This window comes from Vitis vinifera, chromosome 19 (assembly GCF_030704535.1).
Source record: "Vitis vinifera cultivar Pinot Noir 40024 chromosome 19, ASM3070453v1".
In the NCBI taxonomy this organism is placed as follows: Eukaryota; Viridiplantae; Streptophyta; class Magnoliopsida; order Vitales; family Vitaceae; genus Vitis; species Vitis vinifera.
Genome location: NC_081823.1, coordinates 24,388,354 through 24,416,321, shown reverse-complemented (window position 1 = coordinate 24,416,321; position 27,968 = coordinate 24,388,354). Strand labels below are relative to the sequence as shown.

At 36.7% G+C, this 27,968-nt stretch overlaps 2 long non-coding RNA genes across 4 annotated transcripts; one reads left to right on the top strand and one right to left on the bottom strand.

Annotated features, from left to right (window-relative positions):
- Window positions 1–12,810: 12,810 nt before the first annotated feature.
- On the top strand, window positions 12,811–17,663 carry LOC104877753 (uncharacterized). 2 transcript variants are annotated; one of them, XR_784722.3, is made up of 4 exons: window positions 12,811–16,663; window positions 16,771–16,849; window positions 16,927–17,043; window positions 17,244–17,663. It is a non-coding gene; the product is annotated as an uncharacterized LOC104877753 (long non-coding RNA). The 2 variants fall into 2 exon arrangements; XR_784723.3 differs by lacking the exon at window positions 16,771–16,849 and having other exon boundaries at window positions 12,815–16,663.
- A 7,195-nt stretch (window positions 17,664–24,858) lies between these two features.
- Window positions 24,859–27,968, bottom strand: LOC104877754 (uncharacterized). 2 transcript variants are annotated; one of them, XR_784725.3, is made up of 6 exons: window positions 27,443–27,960; window positions 27,077–27,293; window positions 26,639–26,954; window positions 26,155–26,372; window positions 25,578–25,802; window positions 24,859–25,241 (listed from the first exon to the last, which is right to left on the bottom strand). It is a non-coding gene; the product is annotated as an uncharacterized LOC104877754 (long non-coding RNA). The 2 variants fall into 2 exon arrangements; XR_784724.3 differs by having other exon boundaries at window positions 26,155–26,954; window positions 27,443–27,968.

Here is a 27,968-nt window from a genome sequence, read left to right as displayed (position 1 = left end):
GTGTTGACCTTGCAGTCCGGGATATTGTATAAGATTGCAATTTATTTGAAGTTCATCTCTTATTTATAATTCCACACTTATTAACGTTTTGGTAATTATATTGACGTAGGCACGATTGTGGAGTTTTTGTAATGAAATTCATGGAATTGTGGTCAATGGGGGGGTTCTCCAAATCAATCGATGTGGTACGTAGGAGGAATTATCTATGACTATCTCATTAATGTTAAAATAGTTAGAAAAACCTAATTAATTAATTTGCTGATTTGTTGCTATCAACGTGAATGAACGCAGGGGAAATTGAAACATTACAGGTTGAAGATCATGGGGAGTATGTTGTTCTCAGCACAAAATGCACACCGAGACCGTGTCCGGAGAGATTAAAGGGGATTGTAATTTGTGATAAAACTGTATAAAATTAGCACATTTGTATGTAATTTATGGTGGACATATGCGGAAATGAACACTGGGATTATGGGATTAGTCAGAATTTGATTGTTTTTTTACTTAAGTTGCTTGTCAATGCATTGTAAGTAAATAGGGCGAATTAAAGATGATTGTACATTATACAGGAAAAACCAACTCCTGACATTGTATTGCCAATTTTATGGCTTATATATTTAATGAAGGTTGTGATGAAGTCGCATTTTCCCTCACTATCTCAAAACATCTAATAAAAGGCACCGGCATTACAACCTATAACAAACCTTTTCATCAACAATCTCGTACATATCGTTTACAATTTATACAGTACAATGCAGGTGTATATATGGCCAACCCAGGAACCGGTCTAGATGGACCCGTGGATCGGAAAGCATAAAGTGTTCGACCGGTCGATATTGTCCTTCAGCCATTGGTAAACCGGTCGAACCTTTCTTCAGCCGGTCGCGCACACCCTACTGGATGAGAGAGAGTGCATTTTGGCACCCTCGTCCGGAGATAGACCGGTCGATCAGTTTCGGTCGACCGGTTCTTGGAGGTTTGGACAAGCTACTGGATGAGAGAGGGTGCATTTTGGCACCCTCGTCCGGATATAGACCGGTCGATCAGTTTCGGTCGACCGGTTCCTGGAGAATTGGACAAAATTTTAAAATTTTTAAATAATTCTTAGTTTTATTTAAAAAATCAAAATGTAATATAATTAAGAAGGGGCTCAAATTAAAGTAAGAGGTTATTTTTAAATTTGGACAAAATTTTAAGAAATGATAAAACAATATACAAGTTATTAGTACTTAATTTTTTTAGAAAACAAATGATTTCTTTTCTTAAATGCTAATTTTTCATATAGTGGATTTTTTAACTTTCGAAAAATATAAATGATTGGGATAGTATGGTTATATATAAATTAAGGGGACAATTTTCAGCCAAATTTCCGATGCTGGAACCTATTTTAGATTAGATACTTGACAACTGACAACAGTTTGAGATAGGTCAAATCTTGGAATGGTGATGCTTCTTGGGATAAAGTTACCAGATCTTTCCAATGACAGATGTGCAAAGCCTTGAGACCAGGAAGATGAGGCCACTTGGGGAAACAGGTTGCCTTTGAGATGTTTGAAATGACCAAAGAGTTTAGAGAAGTCCTCCTTGGTATTGCCCCCACTACCAGTGTTTCATCCTCGCATTCATCCACGATCAAGTGCTCAAGATGTTGGGAGTAATCTCGGGCTGAGAGAGCTTCCAGTAAATTAGACCCACCAATCTCCATCTTATCTGGGGTACATATTTGAGGTAATACCTTCAGCTTTGGGCAACAATTAATCTCAATACCAAAAGACTAGAGAATGACTGCTTCACTTCATTCAAATCTTCCAGAAAAATATTGTCAACTAGCACGAGAACTTTCAGAAGTGGGGTCACAACAAGGGTGTTGAGAGAGACGCAATGTTTGATCTTTAGATCTTCTAAATAAGGAAAGTGGGATGGCAACTTCATCAGATTGCGGCAGTAACTGATCTTTAAAAAAACTAGGGAAGGGTACTCCCCCAATTCCTGTAATTCTTCCAACTCCCGCATTCCTTTAATGTTGATTTTTTCATATAGTCGCAATTTTTCATATGATCTGAAAGATGTAAATGATTGGGATAGAGATATGGACATTTGTGTTAGTGTTATACTGCGACCGCTTCCTACCTACAGGGAAGGGGTTGCAATGGTACCTCAAGTCAACCTCAAGTCAATGAAAAAAACCAGAAGCAAAACCCAAGCCAAGTTGCTTATTGGATAAATTACTCAGTGGGAGAACACCTAAATTCAATTAATATAACATTCAAGCCTTAAAAATTATTTTGATAAAAATTATCTTTTTAGTTATATTACCATAATTTATATTTTTCCAAACCCAAAACCATTCAATTTATGAAAACTAAAACAAAAACAATAAATATTATGACAAAGTAACATGTTCTTGATGTGTGATATTGTTTTGTTGTGATTTGTTTTCATTTTTTAATTAAATATCTTTTTTTCTTGAATTTACATTTTAATTATATTCATATTTATTTTTTATAAATCGAATAAATTCTTCATATACAAATATTAATAATCAAATAGGCTAAATAGACAAAGGAATTATAAAAGGTATTAACTTAAAAACCTTATATTTTCTGATTTCTATATTTAAAAATAAAATTTTTTTATGTAAAAAATAGGAACTTTTTATAAAAGGTATTAACTTAAAAACCTTATATTTTCTGATTTCTATTTTTAAAAATAAAAATTTATTATGTAAAAAATAGAAACTTTTTATAAAAGGTATTAACTTAAAAACCTTATATTTTCTGATTTCTATTTTTAAAAATAAAAATTTTTTATGTAAAAAATAGAAACTTTTTATAAAAGGTATTAACTTAAAAACCTTATATTTTCTGATTTCTAATTTTCAAAATAAAATTTTTTTATGTACAAAATAGAAACTTTTTATAAAAGGTATTAACTTAAAAACCTTATATTTTCAAAAATTATTTCTAAAAATTTTAAAATTCAAGCTAATAAAACTCACTTAAAAAAATAAGAAGTTTTTAGGATTGCTTTAAAAAAACCTTTAAAGCGCCATCTTTTATTATGTTGGATTCCTAAAAAGTTTGAAGCCAAAAAATTAAAAAAGAAAATATAAGGAAAGAGAAAAAGTTAAAGAAATTTTATATGGTTGTTTGTGGAAAAATTGAGGACAGAAAATAAATTATTAAGGTAGCACTTGGATATATATTTTTATTTTTTACCTTTAAGAATAAAAATATTTTATAGAAAATGCATATATTGTTTTTATAAAAACTATTTTATAAAAATATTTAAAATATACGGAGAAAATATTTAAGGCAACCCCACAAAAAGTGAATATCACAAGTGTTTTGCATTATACCTATTAAAAAGTGCAAAACACCATGGAACATGTTACTGAGTCAACCGGTTCATATCCGGTCGGCCGGGGTGACGTTTAAAAAACCATTCCGCGCTTAATTTCTTCAGTGTTATCCTCTGGCAGTCGAAGGGATCCACCGATTGAGCTGCCACACACCCACTTTGGACGCGATTCCAGCTGTTGCAAGCCTTCGGAGTGAGTTTTGAGGGGTGCGGCTTCACATTTCGGACCTAGGGAGTGAGGTTTGGCAATGGTCCTCCTTCATTGCGCGTCACAGGCGGGTTCTCTTCTCTTCCCGCGCGCGTCACAGACTCTTTCATTGGCCTTGTTTTGACATAGGGGTAGCCCTTTGTAGTGTTTCATGGCGCCTAGGAGAGATAGGGGTGCGTCGAAGGCACTGGGCAAGCGCCCTGCTCAGGCTTCTCAGGACGGTCAGGCGGAGGCTCGCCGAAAGGCGAGGTTCGACACCGGCCTTTTCACTTCGGTCGACGAATACCAGAGGTACAAGCAGCATTTCGTCCAGAGGAAGGTGGTTGCAGGGAGAAATATAAATTTCGCCCATCTACAACATTTCGGGTTTGAGAGCCTCTTTGCATGCATGGGGTGGCTGCCCTTAGTCACTATTTCAGAGCCCATTTTTCCGACATTAGTCAGGGCATTCTATTCCCGTGTGACATTTGGACATGGAGGACCGATCACTTCGACCGTTAGAGGGGTTCAGATCCATCTGGACCCGGAGAGCATCTGCCGCATTTTGGACATTCCTCCTGGTGGACTCCGAGTATATGATGCCAAGACCTGGCCGACGGTGCCGGGTTTCGATCCGAGAGAGGCGATTCAGAGGATCTACGGCCTTGCAGATGCCCCGGGGTTGGGCAAACCATCGGCCCATAGCCTGACAGTGACCTGCCGAGTCCTTCACCACATGATAGCGTACATCCTCCTACCACGTGGCGGTCATCGAGATGAGGTTTCCTATCTGGAGGCATTTCTGATTGATTCGATTATGACGGGGAGACGTATTGACGTCGGGTATGTCATGATGATGCACATGATGGCATGCTGCGAGAGGCCCAAACGCATTCTCCCATATGGCCGCTTCATGACACGAGTGTTCAAGGATGCGGGGGTGGATTTGAGCAGGGAGCAGGAGGTCGAGGCGCCCAGCAGTTATGACACATATGATGAGCAGTCGATGGCGCGGATGAAGTTGGAGAAGGCCCCAGATGGGTCATGGATTAGGAGGGCGGACCGACCAGTACCACATCCACAGGCAGAGGAAGACGAAGAGGAGGAGATTAGGGAGATGGAGGGTGGGGTACACCCTCAGACCGATTTTGAGCATAGAGAGGCTGAGTTTGATATCCCTCCACGCCAGTCTAAGGGTGGCCACATTGACCCGACTATTTCAGATGCGGTGATGACTGAGACGGGTTACACAGCGGGACCATCTGGTCAGCCATCATTTACTGAGCCTCATTACACCCATACATCACCTGGCCAGGCTCCTGACGCCGCTGCGCATGCGCCTTGGATGGAGTTGTCTGCGCAGATTACCTCACTTGGGACTCGTATTGAGGAGCGCATGGATCAGCAGCAGGCTACGCATGAGCATATCCTACAGAGGCTTGATCGCCAAGAGCGTCAGCATGAGGAGTTAATGGCGTACCTCCGCGCCGTGTTCCCACCGCCACCCGCTGCACCTTGATTGCATTGAGACCACGTCGTTATTTTGTTTAGCTTGCAAAACTGGGACATATATATTTTGTATTAGCATACGTATATTTAGAGTTGTGTCAGCATGCAAATGTTTTTGATTTCGTTTTAATTTGGATTCAATATATATATATATATATATAAGCAGCTATTTACTTTATTATATGTTGTTTAGTAATATTTACAAGATCGCCAAGTCATCTCATCCATATTAGGAGGTACTGAACTTTAACATTCGGCAAATTACCTAAGTCCATGAGTAAGCAATGAACAACTCATCAACTTGGAAGGAGTTAGACCTTTTATGCAATTTATCACGCACCCAAATGTGTAATGTAAGTGAAGTAGACTTGAATGTTCAAAATAATTAAGACACATAAATATAATAGTAAAGGGTTACCAAAAGCATAAATATAAATGAAATAATATACTGTTTCATAATGTCATGTTTTTCAAGGCTACATTGTAATGATGTATTAGATAAGTTTGAACTAATCCCACATTACCAATATTAGTCATGTCATTGCATTGTTTAACAAGTTGATTTTCTTAGAACATCCAATATAAGAAAAAATATTCCATTCTCTCATGAAATGTTAGTTCTCAAAATAGTTTTAGAACTGATAAAATTTTTGAAGTAATAACTTTGAAAAAAATTTACATATTTGCATATTTTGTGTCTCTTGTAATAGTGAGATGGCATAAAATTTTTGAAGTAATCCGGTCGACCGGTTGCCAGCGACCGGTCTACATTATATGAGGAGTTTTTGCAACAACCGGTCGACCCCCTATCATTGTCCGGTCGACCGGTTACATGTATTACTCTTTAATTAGTTGTTTTTGAAGTTGAAAAACTATTTTATATTTTTTAGAATTTTGTTTTTCAAAACAGTTGTCAAATTCACTCTAAAACCCTATTTGTTAATTGTTTTCAAAACCAATTTTTTATTTTCTAGGAAAAAATTGACAATCAATAAATAATTTTATACTCTTAGATGTTTAAAGATAGAAAAGTTATAAATTATATATTTTAATTGTTTTTACTTGTTTTTTAAATATTATTATATAAATATAAAAAATATTAAAAATAAAACATTACATATAAATTTTTTAAAAAAAATATATTTAAAATTTTTAAAAAAAAAAAGTTAAAAAAATTTCAAGTTATCAAACAAAATGTTTTACAAAACATTAAAAAACATTTTCAGAAACTCCTGGTGTTTCCTCTTTGGACTTCTGTATTGATCACTTCAACAGGGATGGGTTCGCTAGAACTCGAGATTTCACAATTTTTCTATGTTCAATACATTAATGGGCAAAAAGTATTTTCATTACAGATTTCTCTGTACACGAAGACAGATCGACCCTTCTTATAACTTCAATTTCATTGTACAGAAACATCAAAACAGTAATAAATAAGCCAACAAAACTGTTGTAAACCACAGTCCTAAGCCTCATCTTAAGATACATTCCATTGGCATTTCACCCTTCTACTCAAGAGTCAGCTGACAATATTCAATAGCTTCAGCATCTAAGAACCAGAGCATTGGTGTCAAAAGCCGGGTTTCTTTCTTCTCCCAGGAGCCCGAATCAATGTCTAACTTGGACTCAGATAGATGGCAGCCAAACTAGGATCAAAGACAACATGGTAGGAAGGGAGAACCCTGCGTCGTTCCGTTAACACTTTTAACATATGTGGAGTGGAGCAGGATATAGGTCCAGTGGCTGATATCTCACCCGATCGTTGTGAGGCAAGGGTCCCTCCTGAAGAAATTGCAAGGAAATAGACGTTTATTACCATCACTACTAACAATAGAGCCAAACTCCATGGAAGAAGGTTTCAGAAACAGAAACAAGCACCATGCAAAGTGAGAAAACAAGTAGCATGAGGGATTGGAAAGGCATATAAACCAAATAAGATCATCCACAACTCAATATACCAGTATCTTGCAAAGAGCACAGAGAACATTATGGTTAATTCCATGTTTGTTTTAAACACCAACAGAAGTTACTAGCAGCATAAAAATCCGTTTTGTACATAAATCTAAACACATCAAATTATAAAGTGCATTCATGATTAATTTACATTGTGATCCTATTAGAAAAAAAACGTAGCCTGCTTCTGTAATCAATCTAGATAGAAAGAGAAGTTGAATTTTCAGTGATGCTTATGGGTACATACCAAGTATGAAAGCCTTTTCTCTTGAATATAAACACTTGATTTATAAATAGAAAAAAACCCAACATAATCCTTCCCACATGGTCCTTGAGGATTGTGGAAATCCGTTTCCCATCATCAACCACATTGACATGTAATGAAACCATGTAATGGGTTAGTTGAAAATCATAACAATGTGTCTAAATAAAGTGCAAATCATAAAGGTAAAACAAGTATCATGGAATGAGCATTACTAGATTTGAATTCCATGTCCCAAAGAATTTTCGTAAGCCTTGCTTCCAGCTCATATCAAGGGCGAGGTTTAGGAACCTTAAGTCTACTGACAGACAGCCAAGTTCAAAATGCAACTGTCTTCACTTCTATTATAAATTTCCTCCTTTTATTTGTACTTTGTATTTTTATCCTGATGAATTTTGCTTTCCTGAGTGAAGCTTATTTTCCCCATTTGTTCATTTTAAAGCAAACACATAATAAATGCAAATAATCATGCACCAAAGCATGCAACTCCTTAAGTGCTGCCTCAAATAGTATTGTGTCTGCTAAATATAATTTTTTTTAATCAATGGAGCATGTCCTCGAAGGATCAGTTTGAACTTATAACAAGTTGATGTTAAGTACAATTACCTTCGTGATCTTTTCTAGGTCATCCCTTCCTCCATCAGTTATCTCATCGCCAAACACAACACGTTCAGCACATCGGCCACAATGAGCAACCACCATTTGCATTTGAAATCCTTCAAGATAGGCACCCTTGTACACCCTTGTACATTTAGTACATTGGCCTTGTACACTTAGTGTAAATGCCTTGTCCAGTCACCAAATCCCTAATAGGTACATATTTCCAAGTGAATATGGGTGGGTAACCAATGTTTCCATTACCATGGACTAGGGAAAATGACACAAAAGGTGACCCTAATTTCGGTTCATATTCATCATTACTAGGGAAGCTAATAGGATGAATGAACATGGTAGACATCAATTAAATTGCATGCAATGCGTGTGTTATCAAGCAACATGTGTGAGGATTGTTCCCCACGTTTGGAAAAAGTAAGATGCACACCCTTGTACACCCTTGTACATTTAGTACATTGGCCTTGTACACTTAGTGTAAATGCCTTGTCCAGTCACCAAATCCCTAATAGGTACATATTTCCAAGTGAATATGGGTGGGTAACCAATGTTTCCATTACCATGGACTAGGGAAAATGACACAAAAGGTGACCCTAATTTCGGTTCATATTCATCATTACTAGGGAAGCTAATAGGATGAATGAACATGGTAGACATCAATTAAATTGCATGCAATGCGTGTGTTATCAAGCAACATGTGTGAGGATTGTTCCCCACGTTTGGAAAAAGTAAGATGTACACCCTTGTACATTTAGTACATTGGCCTTGTACACTTAGTGTAAATGCCTTGTCCAGTCACCAAATCCCTAATAGGTACATATTTCCAAGTGAATATGGGTGGGTAACCAATGTTTCCATTACCATGGACTAGGGAAAATGACACAAAAGGTTACCCAAATTTCGGTTCATATTCATCATTATTAGGGAAGCTAATAGGATGAATGAACATGGTAGACATCAATTAAATTGCATGCAATGCGTGTGTTATCAAGCAACATGTGTGAGGATTGTTCCCCACGTTTAGAAAAAGTAAGATAGACACCCTTGTACACCCTTGTACTTTTAGTACATTGGCCTTGTACACTTAGTGTAAATGCCTTGTCCAGTCACCAAATCCCTAATAGGTACATATTTCCAAGTGAATATGGGTGGGTAACCAATGTTTCCATTACCATGGACTAGGGAAAATGACACAAAAGGTTACCCAAATTTCGGTTCATATTCATCATTACTAGGGAAGCTAATAGGATGAATGAACATGGTAGATGGATTTTCGTCTGTTAACATTTGATATCCTTATCATTAATTAGGTCAGTTAGATGGACCCTTTCTTAATTTTTGGGCCCAGCTGGGCCCAAAACACAATTCTCCCATGTTTATACTACAATGAGATCGGTTTCTTAATTAAGAAACATGTGTCGGTCAAGAAGGATTCACGGTATGACTTATAATAATCAAATACGATAAACCCTAGATGACAACATGCACAAAATATATACACATTGATGATTCTTATCGTATAATAAATCCCGAAAAAGACATGCATCGTTTGTAGTCAGAGCCTAACCCCTCATCAACAATGGATGAAACAATAAAAAATGAGCTTAAAAAATGTTAATATGGTTGCGTGATTAAAAAACAATATCACAATGTATTGTAAGTAGGTTTTACGAATGACACAAGCTTGATTAATTAATCAAAAACCCAATCACCTACTAATTACACAATGCATGAACGGTACACCTAAACTGACTGCATTGTCATGACCCAAAATGGAATCACATGGATTGAGCTCATTTTCATGAATAAATCAAGCATTTTTAGTCGTTTGATTGATATAATCACAGTAGTAGACCTAGACTCATTGTGATATCATGGCCGGAGATCAATCAAATGAAATGAGATCATTTTTCCAATCGCATGCTAATACACCAAATCTCACTGCATTGCAGTGACCCGAAACCTAATCACATAAAATGAGCTCATTTTCGTGAAGAAATCTAGTGTTTCTAATAGTTTAATTGATATAAATTACAATCATGCTAATACACCAAAACTCACTGCACTGCCAGGACCCGGAATCAAATCGGACCAAATGAGCTCATTTTCATGAACAATCTGAGCATTTTCAGATCCTTTTGATTCACATAATCACACCAAATGAGCTCATTTTCCCATAACAAATCGCCCTCATTCAAATAATCAATAATACACCTAAACTCATTGCAATGCCATGACCCGGAATCAAACCAAATAAAATGAGTTCATTTTCACAAACAAATTGTTTGTTTACTACATCTAAACTCACTACACTGCCATGACCCAAAATCAAATCACACCAAATGAGCTCATTTTCATGAAGAAATCGGCCATTTCGAATCTTTGATTAACATAATCATACCAATAACACACCTAAACTCACTGCAATGCCATGACCTGGAATCAAATCAGACCAAATGAGCTCATTTTCATGAACAAATACATCAATTTCATTAGATTCCATAAACATAATTGTAAATGGGTAGAATTGGATAGAAAATTTTGGGTATGCCATGCATATATGATCTTAAAATGATCATAATCAATGGTGAATGTGATTGAAAACTAAGAATTAAAGAAATGACTTTGGTGGGCCCATTTTTCATAAATTTAAATCATGCATGAATCCACCCATTGAATACACAATCTAACAACTAGCCCCTAATCAATCAGTCAATTAATCATTCATTCAATCAATTAATTAATTAATTAATCAATCACTGATATATTTATATATTTACAACCTAAATTCATAAAAATATTCAGTAATTAAGCATAGTTCTTCAAGGTAATCTCATCAACATAATCCAAACCTTAGAATAAATTTCTGAGAATCAAAGCCATATACGAGAAAAAAATTTCTCAAAAATGAAGATGAGAAAAAACTCACCCAGAATATATTTTCTGCATTGCCAAACAAATAATCTGAAGCTTTAGGCCCTAAAATCTTCACCAAAACACATAAAAAATTTCCTTCAAAGCAAACAAAAATGGCTCAGTGAAACTGCACTCTGTTTTCTCTCTCTAAAAACCCTTTTGTGTATACAGAGAAAACCTTAGTTCCCTCTCAAGTGTCTCTTTTTAGGAACTATGTCGAAATCCCATAAACCAGAAAAGGAGAAAATCCTGTTTGTTTGAGCGGAAAATGGTTTCTTGGGTGGGAAAAAGTTGTGAGCTTTGGTGAAAAAGGAGTGAACTTTGGTGGAAAAGGGGCAAACTCTGGTGAGAATTGAAGGAAAGAATGGTGGGACGAGTAAGAATTGGCCGGAGAAGAGTTGGGGTTGAACGGAGAAACTGAAACTCCGGCGAGAAAGAGAGTAGAAGGAGAGGGTATATGTGAGTGGTTTTTAGGAAGATTCAGAATTTTCACTCTGGTGACATGGCATTTCACGTTTACCAGCTGTAAAACCCATTATTTTACAACAATTTGAGTTGGAAATGTAAAGGGCATTTTCGTCTGTTAACATTTGATATCCTTATCATTAATTAGGTCAGTTAGATGGACCATTTGTTAATTTTTGGGCCCAGCTGGGCCCAAAACACAATTCTCCCAAAAAAATATCCCTTTCATGCACTATCCACTGTTTATAATTTCATTTCCAAAATTACCCCTCCAGCCTACCATGTCAGCAGCCATCTCCTTATCCGTGTCAGCACGGGAAGTTGTGTTTTTAATAATTGAACACAAAAATATTAAGCTTTAGAGTTAGGATTTGCAAAACCCACGACCCGACTCAAAAATTTGGGGAAACGCTGACTTCCTCGCTTTTTGCCCTATTCTCTCCTTTTGCCTGCATTTTCATGGGTGGTTTCTGGAATCGGCGGTGGAGCTTCGTCTTCCTTTTGGAGTAATCGCAGGTGAGTTTCCATTTAACAATTTGTTTGGCTGTTGAGAAAAAATTTGGGCTAAATGTTGTTTTGCATTGTTCACGAGCTGTCCAAGCTTTTTGATTTTTTTTTTTATTTAAAACATAAGATGCTATTTCGTAATCTGATTACGATTTGCAAGCAAAGGTGGTATTTTTCTGGCTGGCTCAAAAATTGTGGGTTTAGGGTTTTTGAAATTTAATTCCAATGGCACAATAAGATGCTATTTGGTAATCTGACCACGATTTCCAGGCAAATGTGGTGTTTTTGAGCCTGGTTCAAAAATCGTGGGTTAGGGTTTGTGAAATTTAATTCCAATGGCACAATAAGATGCTATTTGGTAATCTGATCACGATTTGCAGGCAAAGGTGGTATTTTTCAGCCTGGCTAAAAAAATCGTGGGTTTAGGGTTTGTGAAATTTAATTCAAATGGCACAAAAGCAAAGAGACCCCTAGATCCAGAAAACAGAGGGAGGGAAAAAAAACACAACTTTCCCTATATATTAGATGAGTGTCTCCCAACTCCCATCCCACTCTAAGAGAGAACTTATCGCCAAACAGGTCCCTTTTCTTTTATTTTCCTTTATTTTCTGGTTATTTTCGACTGTCTGTGACCTTTTAACTTTCTCTTTTTAGTGTAAGTTTTGTAGAATGTGAAACTTATTTCTGATTCTGGTGTTTTGCACCTTGTATTATAACCTTTCGATTGATAAGATTATGCGAGTATTTGTGTGACTTTTTCAATGTTTTTATGGTACTCGGATTGCAAAGTTAAGTTTCAATTAGATTTTAAATTTTCTATTTCAGAATGGGCATTTGAATTTCTGATAGAGCTCTTAAATTGGCCTGAAATACCTCTTTTACCTAGAGCTTTACTAGATTCCAATGTTTTTCATGGTGTATTTTATATGGAGGTGAAAATGGATTTCCATTCTCTGAATTTTATTTTTTCCAATTTTTTCTAATAATTTGTTGGAGTAGTTTGCCTTTATTGTTATTATTGTAGAGAGCATGCGTATTATTTTTTCATTTTTTATTTTTCTTCATGATTTCCTTTTATGCTATGGTGGAAAATTTTGCATGATGATGCTGAGAAAAGAATGCTTGATTATTTTTTTGTTCTAATTTTTCCTACGTCCAAGTTGCATTGGACTTAAGTGAAGATGAAAAACAACATCTTCAGAATTTGGAAGATGAAGAAGGCAGGTATTAATAGATGTTATCTTCACTTTTGGCTTATTCTGTAATTTACTATAAGTATTTGTGAAATTCTTCTTTCACTGTTAGAAGTACCTTGAGCCGTCTATTAATGGTTGTGTTAGAAAGGGTGTCATAAACTTACCTTATGTTTGGTTCTTGGAAAGTAATAAGAAAAGGAAAGGAAAAAATGCTAGTGAAAATGGTTTTCTCATGTTTGGGTACCATGCGAAAGATGAAGAAAAAAAAAACGAAAGAAAAGGGTTGGGGTGGTGGTGGTGTCCATTTTCCTTAACAAAAAATGAGGAAAGTTAGTGGAAATTACATTCTTTAGCAATTTAATTTTCTTTCCTTCAACTTTTCAATGGACAATCAAATAAAAGAAAACTTTTATAATTTTTTCTTATATTTCTCTGCTCTATTTTTTTTCCTTAAAACTTTCTAGAAACAAAACATAGGCTTAGCTTATATGGTTAGAAGTCGAATATAGCTGTAACAGTTATGATATTGAGAAGCTACAGATTGCTGATCTAGTGTGGTGGTTCCAAACATTTATTCATGTTATGGATTTGTTAAAGTTTGTGTTCAAAAATATTTCATGCTTCATAGGTGTTCTATCCTGTTTGTATTTCTCGAATCTAGCCACCTTTCATAAATTTCATTTTCATGTTAGTGAAACATATTTCTTGTGCTTGTATATCTATTATTCCATCCATTGTTAGACAAAAGTATATGGCATCCAGTATTTTGGTACTGTATTAATGGAATACTATAATTAAAATACCAACACTAACTTGTTTAAGTATTTAACTCTTCTATCATGCTTTGATATTTTTTTCTCCCGTTTAATGTCATTGCCTTTATTAGTTCTGGTCTCCTGTATCCCCTTGACATTTATGCTATTTTGGGATAAATTGAATGGTGGAAAGTGGTATAGGACTTGTTAGAATGTACCAAGATATTTGTGGATACCTAAGCTCTCAAAACTTTCCTGAGGTTAGAAGGGAGTAAGATTTTAGAATCTTTCGAGTTTAAGCTTGATTCCTAAGGGCCTAAAGGCTAATGAAAGAGAGGAACTCTGTTAATGGAATTTAAATTACTCAATCTTATCCCTGGAGGTGTCTTCCAAAAAGTCTCATGAGCAACAAACTGTGGCTGCTCAAGATGTAGACAGGTGGGCTTATCAAGCAACATGTCTCCTCTTCAATGTTCTTAATCGCTTAAGTCATGTGAACTAATGACCCCAATATTTGTATATGCAGTTTCACTATATTGTGTCAACAATTCTTAAATTCTCCAAAAAAAAAAAAAAAATTCAAATATCCATCTTTGGGTAATTTTGCATTATTAATAATAGGTCACTGACCCTTTTCCTAATGGGTAATGAGGTCTCTAAGTAAAAACTGGGGGCTTTACACAGGCTACCCTGTTGTTTACAACATAGCCCCCCATCTCTCCCCCTCCCCCTCCACTCTTTTTTTTTCCTTTCTTTTTCTTATGATACAATATAGGGAAAACTGTGTTTTGGCCCGCCCATTTGGGCCTAATAGCTTTTTCATAACCCAACTTTCCATAACCCAAAATATGTCTACTGTTGCCCAAAAAATTATCCTTTTCATGCACTATGTACTGTTTTATAATTTCATTTCCAAAATTACCCCTCCACATCCATGTCAGCAGCCATCTCCCTCTCCATGTCACGGGTTGTGCTTTTAATAAATAAACACAAAAATCTTAAACAAGTTAGCAAAACCCACACAACACCCGACTGTGAAATTTGGGGAAACCAGGTTAGGGCAAAAGGAGAGAAAGTCAGAGAGAGTCCTTAGCTTCTTTCTCTTCTCTCTCTTTTCTCTCTGTTGGGTGAATTTCTCAGTGAAAAATCGAAAGCTTGTAAGCTGTAATCGATTCACGCGTGTCTCCATACTACTGATCCGCAAATTTCTTCAGATAAAGCCCACGCGACACTCGACTCTGAAATTTGGGGAACCCAGGTTAGGGCAAAAGGAGAGAAAGTCACAGAGAGTCCTTAGCTTCGCTCTCTTCTCTCTCTTCTCTCTCTGTTGTGTGAATTTCTCAATGAAAAATTGAAAGCTTGTAAGCTGTAATCGATTCACGCGTGTCGCCGTACTACTGATCCGCAAATTTCTTCAGATAAAGCGATTTCATCTCCAGGTTCTCGCCTTCATTTAGAGATTTCCACTCTGTTATGAGCTCTCTTACACTATTCAAGTTAGATTCGCTTTCTAGTCCATCTTTTAGTTTTTGTTTGGTTGCTCAGAAAACTGAGGTAAATGAGGAAAATATGAGGCGAAACTTATATGATTATTTTTTTTTCTATTGTTGTTGGTTTCTTTGCAATGAAAGAGAGCAAATGTTTAGGCGCAGCTGTAAATCTCGAGCTTTGTTCTTTATTCCCGTTTTTTTTCTTCCGGCGACCACACGAATGAACGATAAATATGTACATTTTTGTGTATTCTTTACTTGGTCTTTCCTGATTACTATTTTTGTTTGGTAATTTTTTTCATTGATTTCATGCATCTGGAACTATTCAATGCACGTAATTTAGGTTTCTGGCCTAATTTTTGGGATTTAGGTTCTCTTGAGATTGACAATTAATTAGTGTTTTTATTTTTAATTGCAATTTAGCACCCGAGGAAAGCTGAATTTCTAAACTTCTGTTCTGTGATTAGATGCTTAGTTTGTGACATGACTGATTTTCTCGAATACCTATGTAATTTCTGCTCTGTGGGATGGTTGATTTTGTTTGACCTTGATTGAATTTTTAAACTCTTTTTTTGCTCTTGGATTTGGTTCTTGAGGTAAGATAAAGTTGTGGGTATGTTTTTATTTTATTTGTTTTTGTGTTCTTTTAATAAAAGCTTGTTGTTTTTATGTTGGGTGTTTGTTTATTAATGTTTTTTTAGCACTTTGTGTGGATTGATTGATTTTAATCCTAATTTTCTGTGCTTCTTTTTTTTTTTTTTTTTCTTTTTTTCTGGGTTTTTTGGTTTAATTCGTTCAAGGGTTTTGTTTAAAGGTGGTAAGGAGCAGATTATAGAAGCCTATAAGCATGTATTCAAAGCTGGTTGGATTGAGGAAAGCTGAACTTCTGAACTTCTGCTGTGTGATTAGATGCTTAGTTTGTGACATGACTTATTTTCTCGAATATCTATGTAACTTCTGCTCTGTGGGATGGTTGATTTTGTTTGACCTTGATTGAATTTTTAAACTCTTTTTAGTTAAATGTTAATGGAAACTGATGCAAACCCTAATGAGTAGGTGTGGCAATATGAGCTCTTGGGAATTAGGACATGTTTGGGAGACAAAGTTGGAGAATTCAAGAACAGATGCCAGAGGCAGTATAAGCTATTTGAACCAAAACCCACCTCTCCTGCCACCTAGAGAGCTGTTTTTTATGATATATTTTAAAATTAAGTTTATAATTTGTTTTTCCTTTTTTTAATGCATAGAGCTTCACATCAAACAGCAAAAAAGGTTTTCTTACTTTGTGCCAAATGGAGGGTCCTTAGCTTCTCTCTCTTCTCTCTCTTTTCTCTCTGTTGTGGTCTCTTTGTGGAATGATCATGCTACTAATGTAGGGCAGGAATTGTTGGATAATGCTGATTAATTTCCAATTGTTGCAATTAAATCTCTCAAAGTTGGAGACTTCCAAGGTAATTCCCCTTGTTTTCTTGAATTTTGGTATTATTATGGCAATTCTAAAAAACATGAGAATGATAAGAAGTCCTCTTTGTAATGTTCTCTTCATATCTTGTTTTAGTTGTATCACTGTCAACATTGAGTGAAAGTATTGTACTGGTAAATCCAGATACACGCGAATAAAAAAAGTTGATATCCTGGTAAGGAATCATCCAGTGACCTATTACCTTGTTAGTTCTTGTAGTAAGTGTTTCTGACCATATGTTCTTCTTCACAGGTATGATTCTGAATGTAAAGGAGCTTCAATGGCTTCTATTGGCTTTCTCTGTTCAATGACCAAGCAGAGAGAATATTTGGGTGCTCTGCTGATGAGCTTGATAAGCTGAAATCACAGGTAAACTCTTGACAATATTGAAATATCTATGAGTTTGTCCAAATCTTAGTTAACTTGAAAGAGTTGCTCATTGATGCATTAATTCATATGTAGTTGGTTACTTATTTGGTAGCCTAGTTGGGTTGTATTTTTTTTTTTTTTAAATGATGAACTTCTGCCATTCAAAATCTGATGTTTAAAAAACCCAATCTTCTCTGCAGGAGGGAGAAGAGAACCTATTCCAACAGAAATTGAAGGAAGCTATTTGGGTCCCTCAGCTTTTCCGGATTAGTGTTGCACAACATGAGTACATGAACGAGAAAAGGCAGAGGATAACAGCCAGGGCTGTTGTTCCAGTTGATTTTGCAGCTGAATCCAGATTACTGTTGGAGGAGATATCAAAGATGAAGACTTCACAATAGGCTCCTTAGTTTATTTTGTTCTTTGGATAATGATATTTAGTCAGTATGCCTTCAGTTCCCTCTATATCTTAAGACACATCCCATTGAATATAGAGGAAGCTTAATCCTAACTTGGAATGCACATACCATTATTGTAATATATGTTTTGCAGACATACATGGCGTTTTGTTGCATTGTAGAAAAATCACTTAAAAAGCAGTTTCACGAGTTGGGTTTCCATGTGATCGACTTTTGGGCTATCTGGTTAATCACTAACGGTTATTTACCCCTATTTGCAGTCCTGCACCTTAATGCTTCAATTTGATATGGGATTGAATTCTTCATGTTTAATGGCTAAGTCCACAATGGTTTGTAGTTCTGCAGTTTATTAAAATTATGATGTTTGAGAAAAGGTTTAGGGCAGCTTCTCAGTTGTGGTGATAAAAAGTAGAGTTCAGTTCTTGGTCAAGAAATTCTTCTTCATTTGAGATGGGAGAATACTTCCAAAAGTGGAGAAGAGTGTAGAAAGTGGGCATTGCTTTCATGTTTTAGGTGGAAAAAGTCATATAGGGTTTGTTTGGCAAATGCTTTTAAGAATATTTTTTATGTTTTAGAACAAAAAAAAAAAAAAAAACATTTGACAATCATAAATTTGCTTTTTGTTTTTTATTCTTAAAAATAAAAAACATAGTGTTTTTGAGAAAATATTTTTTAATTGTTTTTTGATGGTTGTTTAAAACAATAATTATATGAACATGTAGAATGATAAAAAAAATAAAATATTAGATATAAAAATTATTTTTAAAACATATTAAAAAAGATTAAAAATAAATTTAAAATTAGGTATACAATTCTATAAAACATTAGTGATTAGTTTTAAAAAATTATTGTTAAAAAACCAAAATTTAAAATTATTTTTTAAAAATAATTACCAAATAGAGTTATAATTTCCCAAGAAATGGAAAATTAACGGAAACAAAGAAATGCATTCCTTATCAATATCTTGGTATTTTTGCTACAACATATAGTTATGATTTCAAATAAATGAGGTGGTGTTTGTTTTTATAGGTAAATGGAAAAAGCTCAACCGAAAAACAAACACCACTTCAGCAAGTATAGATCATGGCAAATCCATCTATATTGCAAAAAGCAATGTTAGAAAATGAGTTGAGCTTCTAACGAAGACCGGAAACTTAGTTTCAAAGAACAAGCTGCATTTGATTAGATTGGATAGTTTTGAGTACTTGGGTAGTGACCAACATACAACTAGCTAGGCAGGATGTGTGAAATCTATAATTTTATCGGAGAGATTTCTACCCTAAGCTACAGTCTTGAGAAGTTGCATTTTACACTATCATCCCTTCTTGTAGGGAGAGACTAAAGTTGCAATCTTATGAAACAATTTAGCAGCATTGCCATCATCATCACCATCATCTTGAGAGAGAGGAGAGGTCCATTCCTGAAAGTCATGGAGGCTGCCAGTGAAATATGTGAAGAGTCCATCAACTCCTATCTTGTTTATCCAATAATCATATTCTGCATATGGGTCTTGATGGAAGTTAAAGTGTAAGAACTGGTTCTCATTCCGATAAGTGTATGGGTGTACCTGCCATCACAATTCACAAGTTGGGTTTCTGATGACTTTTGCTCAATGCTTATGAAATACTTGCACATGAAAAAGAGAAATTTGAGATTTCCTAACAAGAAAATTTTGAAAGAAAACTAAAATCAGTAAACCAAAATTTGCACATGATCATGATCAGGACAAATCGAATCCTATAATTCTTCTAGAGTACACATATCTAGATCTTCAAATTTCTACAGAAAATAATTACCGAAAAGCACACAAGAAAAATGAAATCCTTAGATGCAATCTTAGACAAACAGAACCATGAATTTTTTTCTTTTTCCTTTCAAGGAAATTGAGCACCATGAATCAACGTGTTCATAGAGACCTAAAACCATGTTTAACAATTGTGAAAATTAAATAATTAGTGAAAATTAGTGCATCATGGATGTTTCTTAGCTCAACACCTTCAAACCCGTTCCCCCTCATATGAAGTTTAAGTTCATTCATAGAGATAACAAGTTTAATCTTTAATGGAGGAATGAAGAGAACCACATTATTGGATGGTCTAAGGGTCACCAAGGAAGACCTGATGCTTGGGAGAGGTTGAGTTCAAGTTTACCTTAAGGTAGTACCTAGGGTCCCTTAAGGTAGTACCTCAAGGCCACTAAGGTAGTACCTAAGGGCCCTTAAGGTAGTACCTAAGCTACTGTCCCAAGAAACCATAGGTGGACGACTTGAGGAATGAAGAGAACCACATAATTGGATGGTCTAAGGGTCACCAATGAAGACCCAAGGCTTTGGAGTGGTTGAGTTTATGTTTACCTTAAGGTAGTACCTAGGGTCCCTTAAGGTAGTACCTCAAGGCCACTAAGGTAGTACCTAAGGGCCCTTAAGGTAGTACCTAAGCTACAGTCCCAAAAAACCATTGGTGGAGCACTTGAGGAATGAAGAGAACAACATTATGGGATGGTCTAAGGGTGACCAAGGAAGACCCGAGGCTTGGGAGAGGTTGAGTTGAAATTTACCTTAAGATAGTACCTAGGGTCCCTTAAGGTAGTACCTCAAGGCCACTAAGGTAGTACCTAAGGGCCCTTAAGGTAGTACCTAAGCTACAGTCCCAACAAACCATAAGTGGACGACTTGAGGAATGAAGAGAACCACATAATTGGATGGTCTAAGGGTCACCAATGAAGACCCAAGGCTTTGGAGTGGTTGAGTTCATGTTTACCTTAAGGTAGTACCTAGGGTCCCTTAAGGTAGTACCTCAAGGCCACTAAGGTAGTACCTAAGGGCCCTTAAGGTAGTACCTAAGCTACAGTCCGAAGAAACCATTGGTGGAGCACTTGAGGAATGAAGAGAACCACATAATTGGATGGTCTAAGGGTCACCAAGGAAGACTCGAGGCTTTGGAGTGGTTGAGTTTATGTTTACCTTAAGGTAGTACCTAGGGTCCCTTAAGGTAGTACCTCAAGGCCACTAAGGTAATACCTAAGGGCCCTTAAGGTAGTACCTAAGCTACAGTCCCAAGAAACCATTGGTGGAATACTTGAGGAATGAAGAGAACAACATTATGGGATGGTCTAAGGGTGACCAAGGAAGACCCGAGGCTTGGGAGAGGTTGAGTTGAAATTTACCTTAAGGTAGTACCTAGGGTCCCTTAAGGTAGTACCTCAAAGCCACTAAGGTAGTACCTTAAGGCCATTAAGGTAGTACCTAAGGAACAGTAGCAAAAAACCATTGGTGGACCACTTGAGGACTCAAGAGAAGCATATAATGGCATGGTTTAAGGGTGACAAAGGAAAACCCGAGGCTTGGGAGATGTTGAGTTTAAGTTTGCTAAGGTAGTACCTAGGGTCCCTTAAGGTAGTACCTGAAGGCCACTAAGGTACTACCTTAAGGCCACTAAGGTACTACCTTAAGGCCACTAAGGTACTACCTTAAGGCCACTAAGGTACTACCTGAGGAATAGTAGCAAAAAACCATTGGTGGACCACTTGAGGACTCAAGAGAAGCATATAATGGCATGGTCTAAGGGTGACAAAGGAAGACCCGAGGCTTGGGAGATGTTGAGTTGAAGTTTAGCTAAGGTAGTACCTAGGGTCCCTTAAGGTAGTACCTGAAGGCTACTAAGGTAGTACCTTAAGGCCATTAAGGTAGTACCTAAGGAACATTAACAAAAAACCATTAGTGGACCACTTGAGGACTCAAGAGAAGCATATAATGGCATGGTCTAAGGGTCACAAATGAAGAACGGAGGCTTGGGAGAGGTTGGGTTGAAGTTTAGCTAAGGTAGTACCTAGGGTCCCTTAAGGTAGTACCTCAAGGCCACTAAGGTAGTACCTAAAGGCCATTAAGGTAGTACCTAAGCAACAGTAGCAAAAAACCATTGGTGGACCACTCTAGGACTCAAGAGAAGCATATAATGGCATGGTCTAAGGGTCACAAATGAAGACCCGAGGCTTGGAAGAGGTTGAGTTGAAGTTTAGCTAGGGTAGTACCTAGGGTCCTTTAAGGTAGTACCTGAAGGCCACTAAGGTAGTACCTAAAGGCCATTAAGGTAGTACCTAAGCAACAGTAGCAAAAAACCATTGGTGGACCACTTGAGGACTCAAGAGAAGCATATAATGGCATGGTCTAAGGGTGACAAAGGAAGACCCGAGGCTTGGGAGATGTTGAGTTGAAGTTTAGCTAAGGTAGTACCTAGGATCCCTTAAGGTAGTACCTGAAGGCCACTAAGGTAGTACCTTAAAGCCACTAAGGTAGTACCTAGGGAACAGTAGCAAAAAACCATTGGTGGACCACTTAAGGACTCAAGAGAAGCATATAATGGCATGGTATAAGGGTGACAAAGGAAGACCCGAGGCTTGGGAGATGTTGAGTTGAAGTTTAGCTAAGGTAGTACCTAAGGTCCCTTAAGGTAGTACCTGAAGGCCATTAAGGTAGTACCTAAAGGCCATTAGGGTAGTACCTAAGCAACAGTAGCAAAAAACCATTGGTGGACCACTCTAGGACTCAAGAGAAGCATATAATGGCATGGTCTAAGGGTCACAAATGAAGACCCGAGGCTTGGAAGAGGTTGAGTTGAAGTTTAGCTAGGGTAGTACCTAGGGTCCTTTAAGGTAGTACCTGAAGGCCACTAAGGTAGTACCTAAAGGCCATTAAGGTAGTACCTAAGCAACAGTAGCAAAAAACCATTGGTGGACCACTTGAGGACTCAAGAGAAGCATATAATGGCATGGTCTAAGGGTCACAAATGAAGACCCAAGGCTTGGGAGAGGTTGAGTTGAAGTTTAGCTAAGGTAGTACCTAAGGTCCCTTAAGGTAGTACCTGAAGGCCATTAAGGTAGTACCTTAAGGCCACTAAGGTAGTACCTAAGGAACAGTAGCAAAAAACCATTGGTGGACCACTTGAGGACTCAAGAGAAGCATATAATGGCATGGTCTAAGGGTCACAAATGAAGAACAAAGGCTTGGGAGAGGTTGGGTTGAAGTTTAGCTAAGGTAGTACCTAGGGTCCCTTAAGGTAGTACCTGAAGGCCACTAAGGTAGTACCTAAAGGTCATTAAGGTAGTACCTAAGCAACTTAAAAGCAAAACCACTGTATTTGATAATCTCTGCCATAATGCTTCCTACCTTACAGAAATGCTAAATTTAGCTGAACAATGGGGATGGACTGGCAATGACACTGAAACTCATCTGGGAAAACTTCTGAAGCAAATGATCGATGAGAGTGACCCTAAATTACCATTTGGATACATCAAATTGGATGAGGTTTACTTGCAAATAACATAATTTTGTGTTTTAGATTCTTGATTTGGTTGTGAATTAATTCTCAAGCTCTGTTGCATGGCTTGGAAATTGAATGCAATTTCATTATTGATTTTCCTCTTATGTTCCTAGGTAGCAAGCCGTGCAAAAATAAACTCTCCTCCCCTCATGACCATGATGAGCGCCCTGAACAAGGTATCCTCCTAGTGTTCTCTTTTAGAGGCTTTTCAATTGTCATTAGCCAAGAAACAGAGTCAGGTAATTTTTTTTTTTGTTGCCTGATCCAGATGATGTTTACTTGCACAAGTCTTTTGGTCTAAAAACTCATCAAGCCCCAGCTTAGGAGAATGGGAAAAATATAAGGGGAAATTATAATATGGTATGGCATTTTATTGTTCTATAGAAGCTGATCACTCCCAATTGAAGTTGGAGATATTTGCTATGGTCTGGAGCTCCAACAAATGGTTTACAGAAACTGATGCAGTCCATCTGTTGGATTTGGTTGTTGCAGGAGGGATATGCTGTTAGCAGGTCACACATTGCCTCCAACGCAATTAAGACAAACTGCCCAATGGCAGTCTCCATTAGGATTGCAAAGGAACTTCAGCAATGTTGAGCGACTTGAGACCAAAATGGACATTCTGCTACCTCGAGCCTTCTGGGGAAAGCTGCATCTAGCTACCTTGCCCAGCAATAGATGGTTTTATCCTTGTGCCCATCAAAGGAGGGATAAACTAAACCAACTTCATCTATTACTGCAATCCACCATACACCATCTGCTTTTGTACTTGAGGAATTGATTGATGAAAATTGTTGGAATCAATTTTCATTCAGTGTTAGCATCTTAACTTAACCGAGTCCCTAGCCAGGCTGTGGCAGAGGAGGGGGAATTCGATCAATGGAAAATGAATGTGAATCTCACCTCGCAAAGATGAAACCGGAGGCTGAAAATTCAGTGAAGAAGATGCAATTCATTTGTATTTAACTGAAAATTTCTGACACTGAAGGTCACAATTCTTTTAAATGGTACGGGACTCACCCCTTGATTTGAGATTGTAGGCTACAGCCACTTTCAACGCCAGGCCATATGCTATTTAGAGCCAGTTGTCTTAAGTTAGACTTTTAACGAGGATTTTGCTTACACCGTACAACTCGTAAGCACCTAAGCCCCAAAAATATCAAACCAGTAACAGATTCATTTCCTCTTTCCTCTGCTCAGCTGCGTGATCCAGATGCATTAAAACCAAATGGACCTTGAAGATGACAGCTAATGTATGAGCATTCAAGTAAAACCCAAGCATAAAATTTGAGTATCTGCTACTGGCTGCTTGGGCCATCCGACAAAGTACCAAAAAAGCACTGAACCTAACTTTCGATTACAGCTTACAAGCTTTCGATTTTTCACTGAAAAATTCACACAACAGAGAGAAAAGAGAGAGAAGAGAAAGGAGCTAAGGACTCTCTGTGACTTTCTCTCCTTTTGCCCTAACCTGGTTTCCCCAAATTTCAGAGTCGGGTCTTGCGTGGGTTTTGCTAACTTGTTTAAGATTTTTGTGTTTATTTAAAAGCACAACCCGTGACATGGAGAGGGAGATGGCTGCTGATATGGAAGGCTGGAGGGGTAATTTTGGAAATGAAATTATAAAACAGTGGATAGTGCATGAAAGGGATATTTTTTTGGGCAACAGTGGACATTTTTTGGGTTATGGAAAGTTGGGTTACCAAAAAGCTATTAGGCCCAAATGGGCGAGCCAAAACACAGTTTTCCACAGTTTTTTTCCCTAAAAAACTTGAAGATGTTAGTAAATGGAGGTTGTCCATTGAGTGTGATAATGTTACCAAACCAGAACATATTATTTATGTCAATTCAGAGAAACAATCTGAATCCCTAAATCACTTGTGACAAAGACATTAGGCTATTGACACATCACTGAATTTTCGACGACTTGAGAGAAATGAGATGTGGTAGGCAACAATCCCCACTTTCGAGTAGCTTTAGAGAAGTAAGGTGTCACAAGTACATCACTATCTGGCATTGCTTTGACTTGGCAACACTTAAACACCTGAACTAAAATTTCCGAACATGTAAAATACAAATATAAAATAAGAAGATCACATACAGATTATAACCATTAAAGTAAAAATACAAGGAATTGGTATCTTTGAAGGTAGGATTTTACAAAAATAATATTGTCTTCAAAAGCAATAAGAGGGTTGGAATGGCAAACAATATACGTGAATTTAATAGACCCAAAATTCTAAACAAGGATCAGAGCATAATCTCACACAACGTAGCTTCCTTCATCAAACCCTCAACCTCAAATTCGTCTCTTTCTCCATTCACGACCCAAAATTACCTCATTCTCGTCACCGCAACCCTCTTTTCTTAAAACCAGACAGCAGTAGCATTAGGTCCACCAAATCTACATTCCCACCAAAACCCACTAACACTGTCCTTCAAATCTCGTCTTCTAAGCTCACTGAAGACAAAAACAAAATGGAAAAACACCCATCATTTTGGAGCCATGAGCAGCAACTCAAAAGAGCAGAGTTGGAGATGACGAGATGGGTATTTTTCTGGTGAGTGTAGGCATATTTATTGGATGCCTTAGCTATATATAAGAAAAATAGTATATGGCTAACAATGGAAAATGATTGCATTATGAAAGTGTTATATGACTTTTCTCTTGTGTGCTAATGCATAAGACTCAGGTAAAAAGAATTAAAAATAGAATATAACATTTTTAGAGTATTAACGGAAAAATAATATAAAAATTGAAGCCCCCCAAAGCAGGAATAGAGGATGGATCATGAACCTCTGATGTATTGTAGATGGCAAAGTCAAAGAGCCCATGAGAGTGTTGGGAAGCACATCCTTCTAGCAGTGATTTCGATTCAAAGATATGAGGCAATCTGATGTTTTTTTTTTATAATTTCCAGAATGGTAACTCATTGAAGCCCTAATGGTAGAGACAGCGACTCAATCTTCCAATTCCTTGGAATTTGCAACTCTCTGAATTTCCAAATATAGAGACACCAGCCTACAGAAACACTCAATTCAGTTACTGATCAAGGAAGCCACGTATCCAAGCCTCACAACTATTAGTTTTTGTATTGATTAGACAACATTACATTTGCATTAATTAATCTAAAAAATTATCTAGGCCCAAAACAACATCACCAAATGAAGGGGGAAAAAAACAAACTACTTGACAGACATAATAAGTTTTTGGTCTATGATATGTTTGGTTGGAGTTATATATTAAAAAACAATAAAAAATGATAGTGCATATGAAAGTTCACAAATATAATTACAACTTGTATGACACTCCTGACAAAAATTGATATCAAAACGAAAGATGATGTAGAGATTAAAAGCAGGCAACAGATTACCTGAAAAATATGGCAGAGAGTAGACCTGATTTCTAAGGAAAGCAGGACCTTTGTATATCAGCCATCTGATAGATACGAATTTATGGGCCATGAGAAAATTTTTAACCAATCCAAAACTTTTGGTAGGTGATTTTGAGGTAGGAAATGGAAGAACGTAGGCAGTGATTTCAAGTTGAGCCAAGAAGAAATAATCACAAGCGTCTTAAGCAAGTTGAAATCTGCAACAAAATAATAATTAAATCAACCCAACATCTTTCCAAACTTCAATTACCAATTCATGGTGCATTAGAAATTGATTTGAAGGGAAAAAATTTCAAACTTGTTTAAGCATTTCATCAAATGAATAAGGTGTGGACATAAAAAAAATCAAAATCACTTTTGACTTATGTGCTAATACATACTGGGATTACAGATATAGAATTCATGTAATTAGGAAATTAAATCAAAATGAAGCCATAAGAAATGAGAAGGGTGGATTTCAGACTTGAAATGCCTCTCTATATTGATGAAATCTCCATCAAGTATGGCTCTCTGTGTTCTTGAACCTGAAATGTTTCTTTTTGGCATCTTCAAGCAGGTGCCGACAATGAAAGATTTTTTAGTGTCAGAAGGTTTTTGAGGGAATGCATCTCTTCTGAAAGTGATGCCAATTCAGCGCAGTCACAAATATGAAGGTCCATAAGTGAGGTGAAGCGACCTATCCAGGGCAGTAATATTGCAAAACCAGAGCAGAATTCAATTTTGAGAGTTTGGATCCTGGAAACATGCTGAGGCAGCTCCTCTGGGAGACATCATAGCACCTGAGCATCCAATAGACAGAGACTTCAATGAAGGGGAGAGAAACATTAACTGACACAGCACCTCAGCCCTCATTAACTTCAATGTAGATTTTGAGCATCTACAGGTTTTCGAGGGAACGTACCTTCTGGCAGCCATGAATTCCAAGTTCTGTAACTGAGGGGAGGCTGCCTATCCAGTGTTGTAATGTTTCAAAAACAGAGCGATGTCTAATGTTGAGACTTTAGATCATGGAAACATGTTGAATCAGCTCCTCTGGGAGAGATATCATATCAAATCTCGCCTCAACCCCAAGTAAAATGATGAGTTTCATGTACATCATCATCGACTGTATATGTGGTCTGGAAAAAAAAAATCGATTTACTGATGTGGGCATTTTAACAAACATATGAAGTGCCAATATAAAAGAATTACCAAGAGAGAATGAGAAAACCTTGCATTTTGATCGAAAAAATAATAAAAATGAGAAGAAAGGTTAGGGATTTCGGACCTCCCTTGTTATTCACTGATCAGTGTAGAAATCAATATGTGGGATATGAGCAATCCTGGGCCAGTCTTCCCCTGTTTTCTGTCGGCATATTTTCTCTAGATGTTGACAATCCCAGATATAGAATTTCTGCAGGTTTTTAAGGGAACGCATCTCTTTTGGTAGTGATTTCAATTGACGGCATTCATGAACTCCAAGCTCTGTAAGTGAGATGAGGCTGCCTATCCAGTGTGGTAACGTTGCCCCAAAGTAGAAAAATTCATTGAATGATTCCCCCAAAAAAAAAAAAAAAAATTATTATAAAGCAATCCATATAATATTTCAAACAATAAATGAATCTATATTTCAAAAAAGATTATTATATATGCATTATCATAAATATATATAAACTAAATATTAAATATGAGTTCAAATATTGTAAATTATTATGGATTATCATAAATTTTATTATACATATATTGATTTTTTCAATAAAACAACTTAATATGTATATTATTACTTTTTTTTATTTTTTTAGCAAATTTTTCTC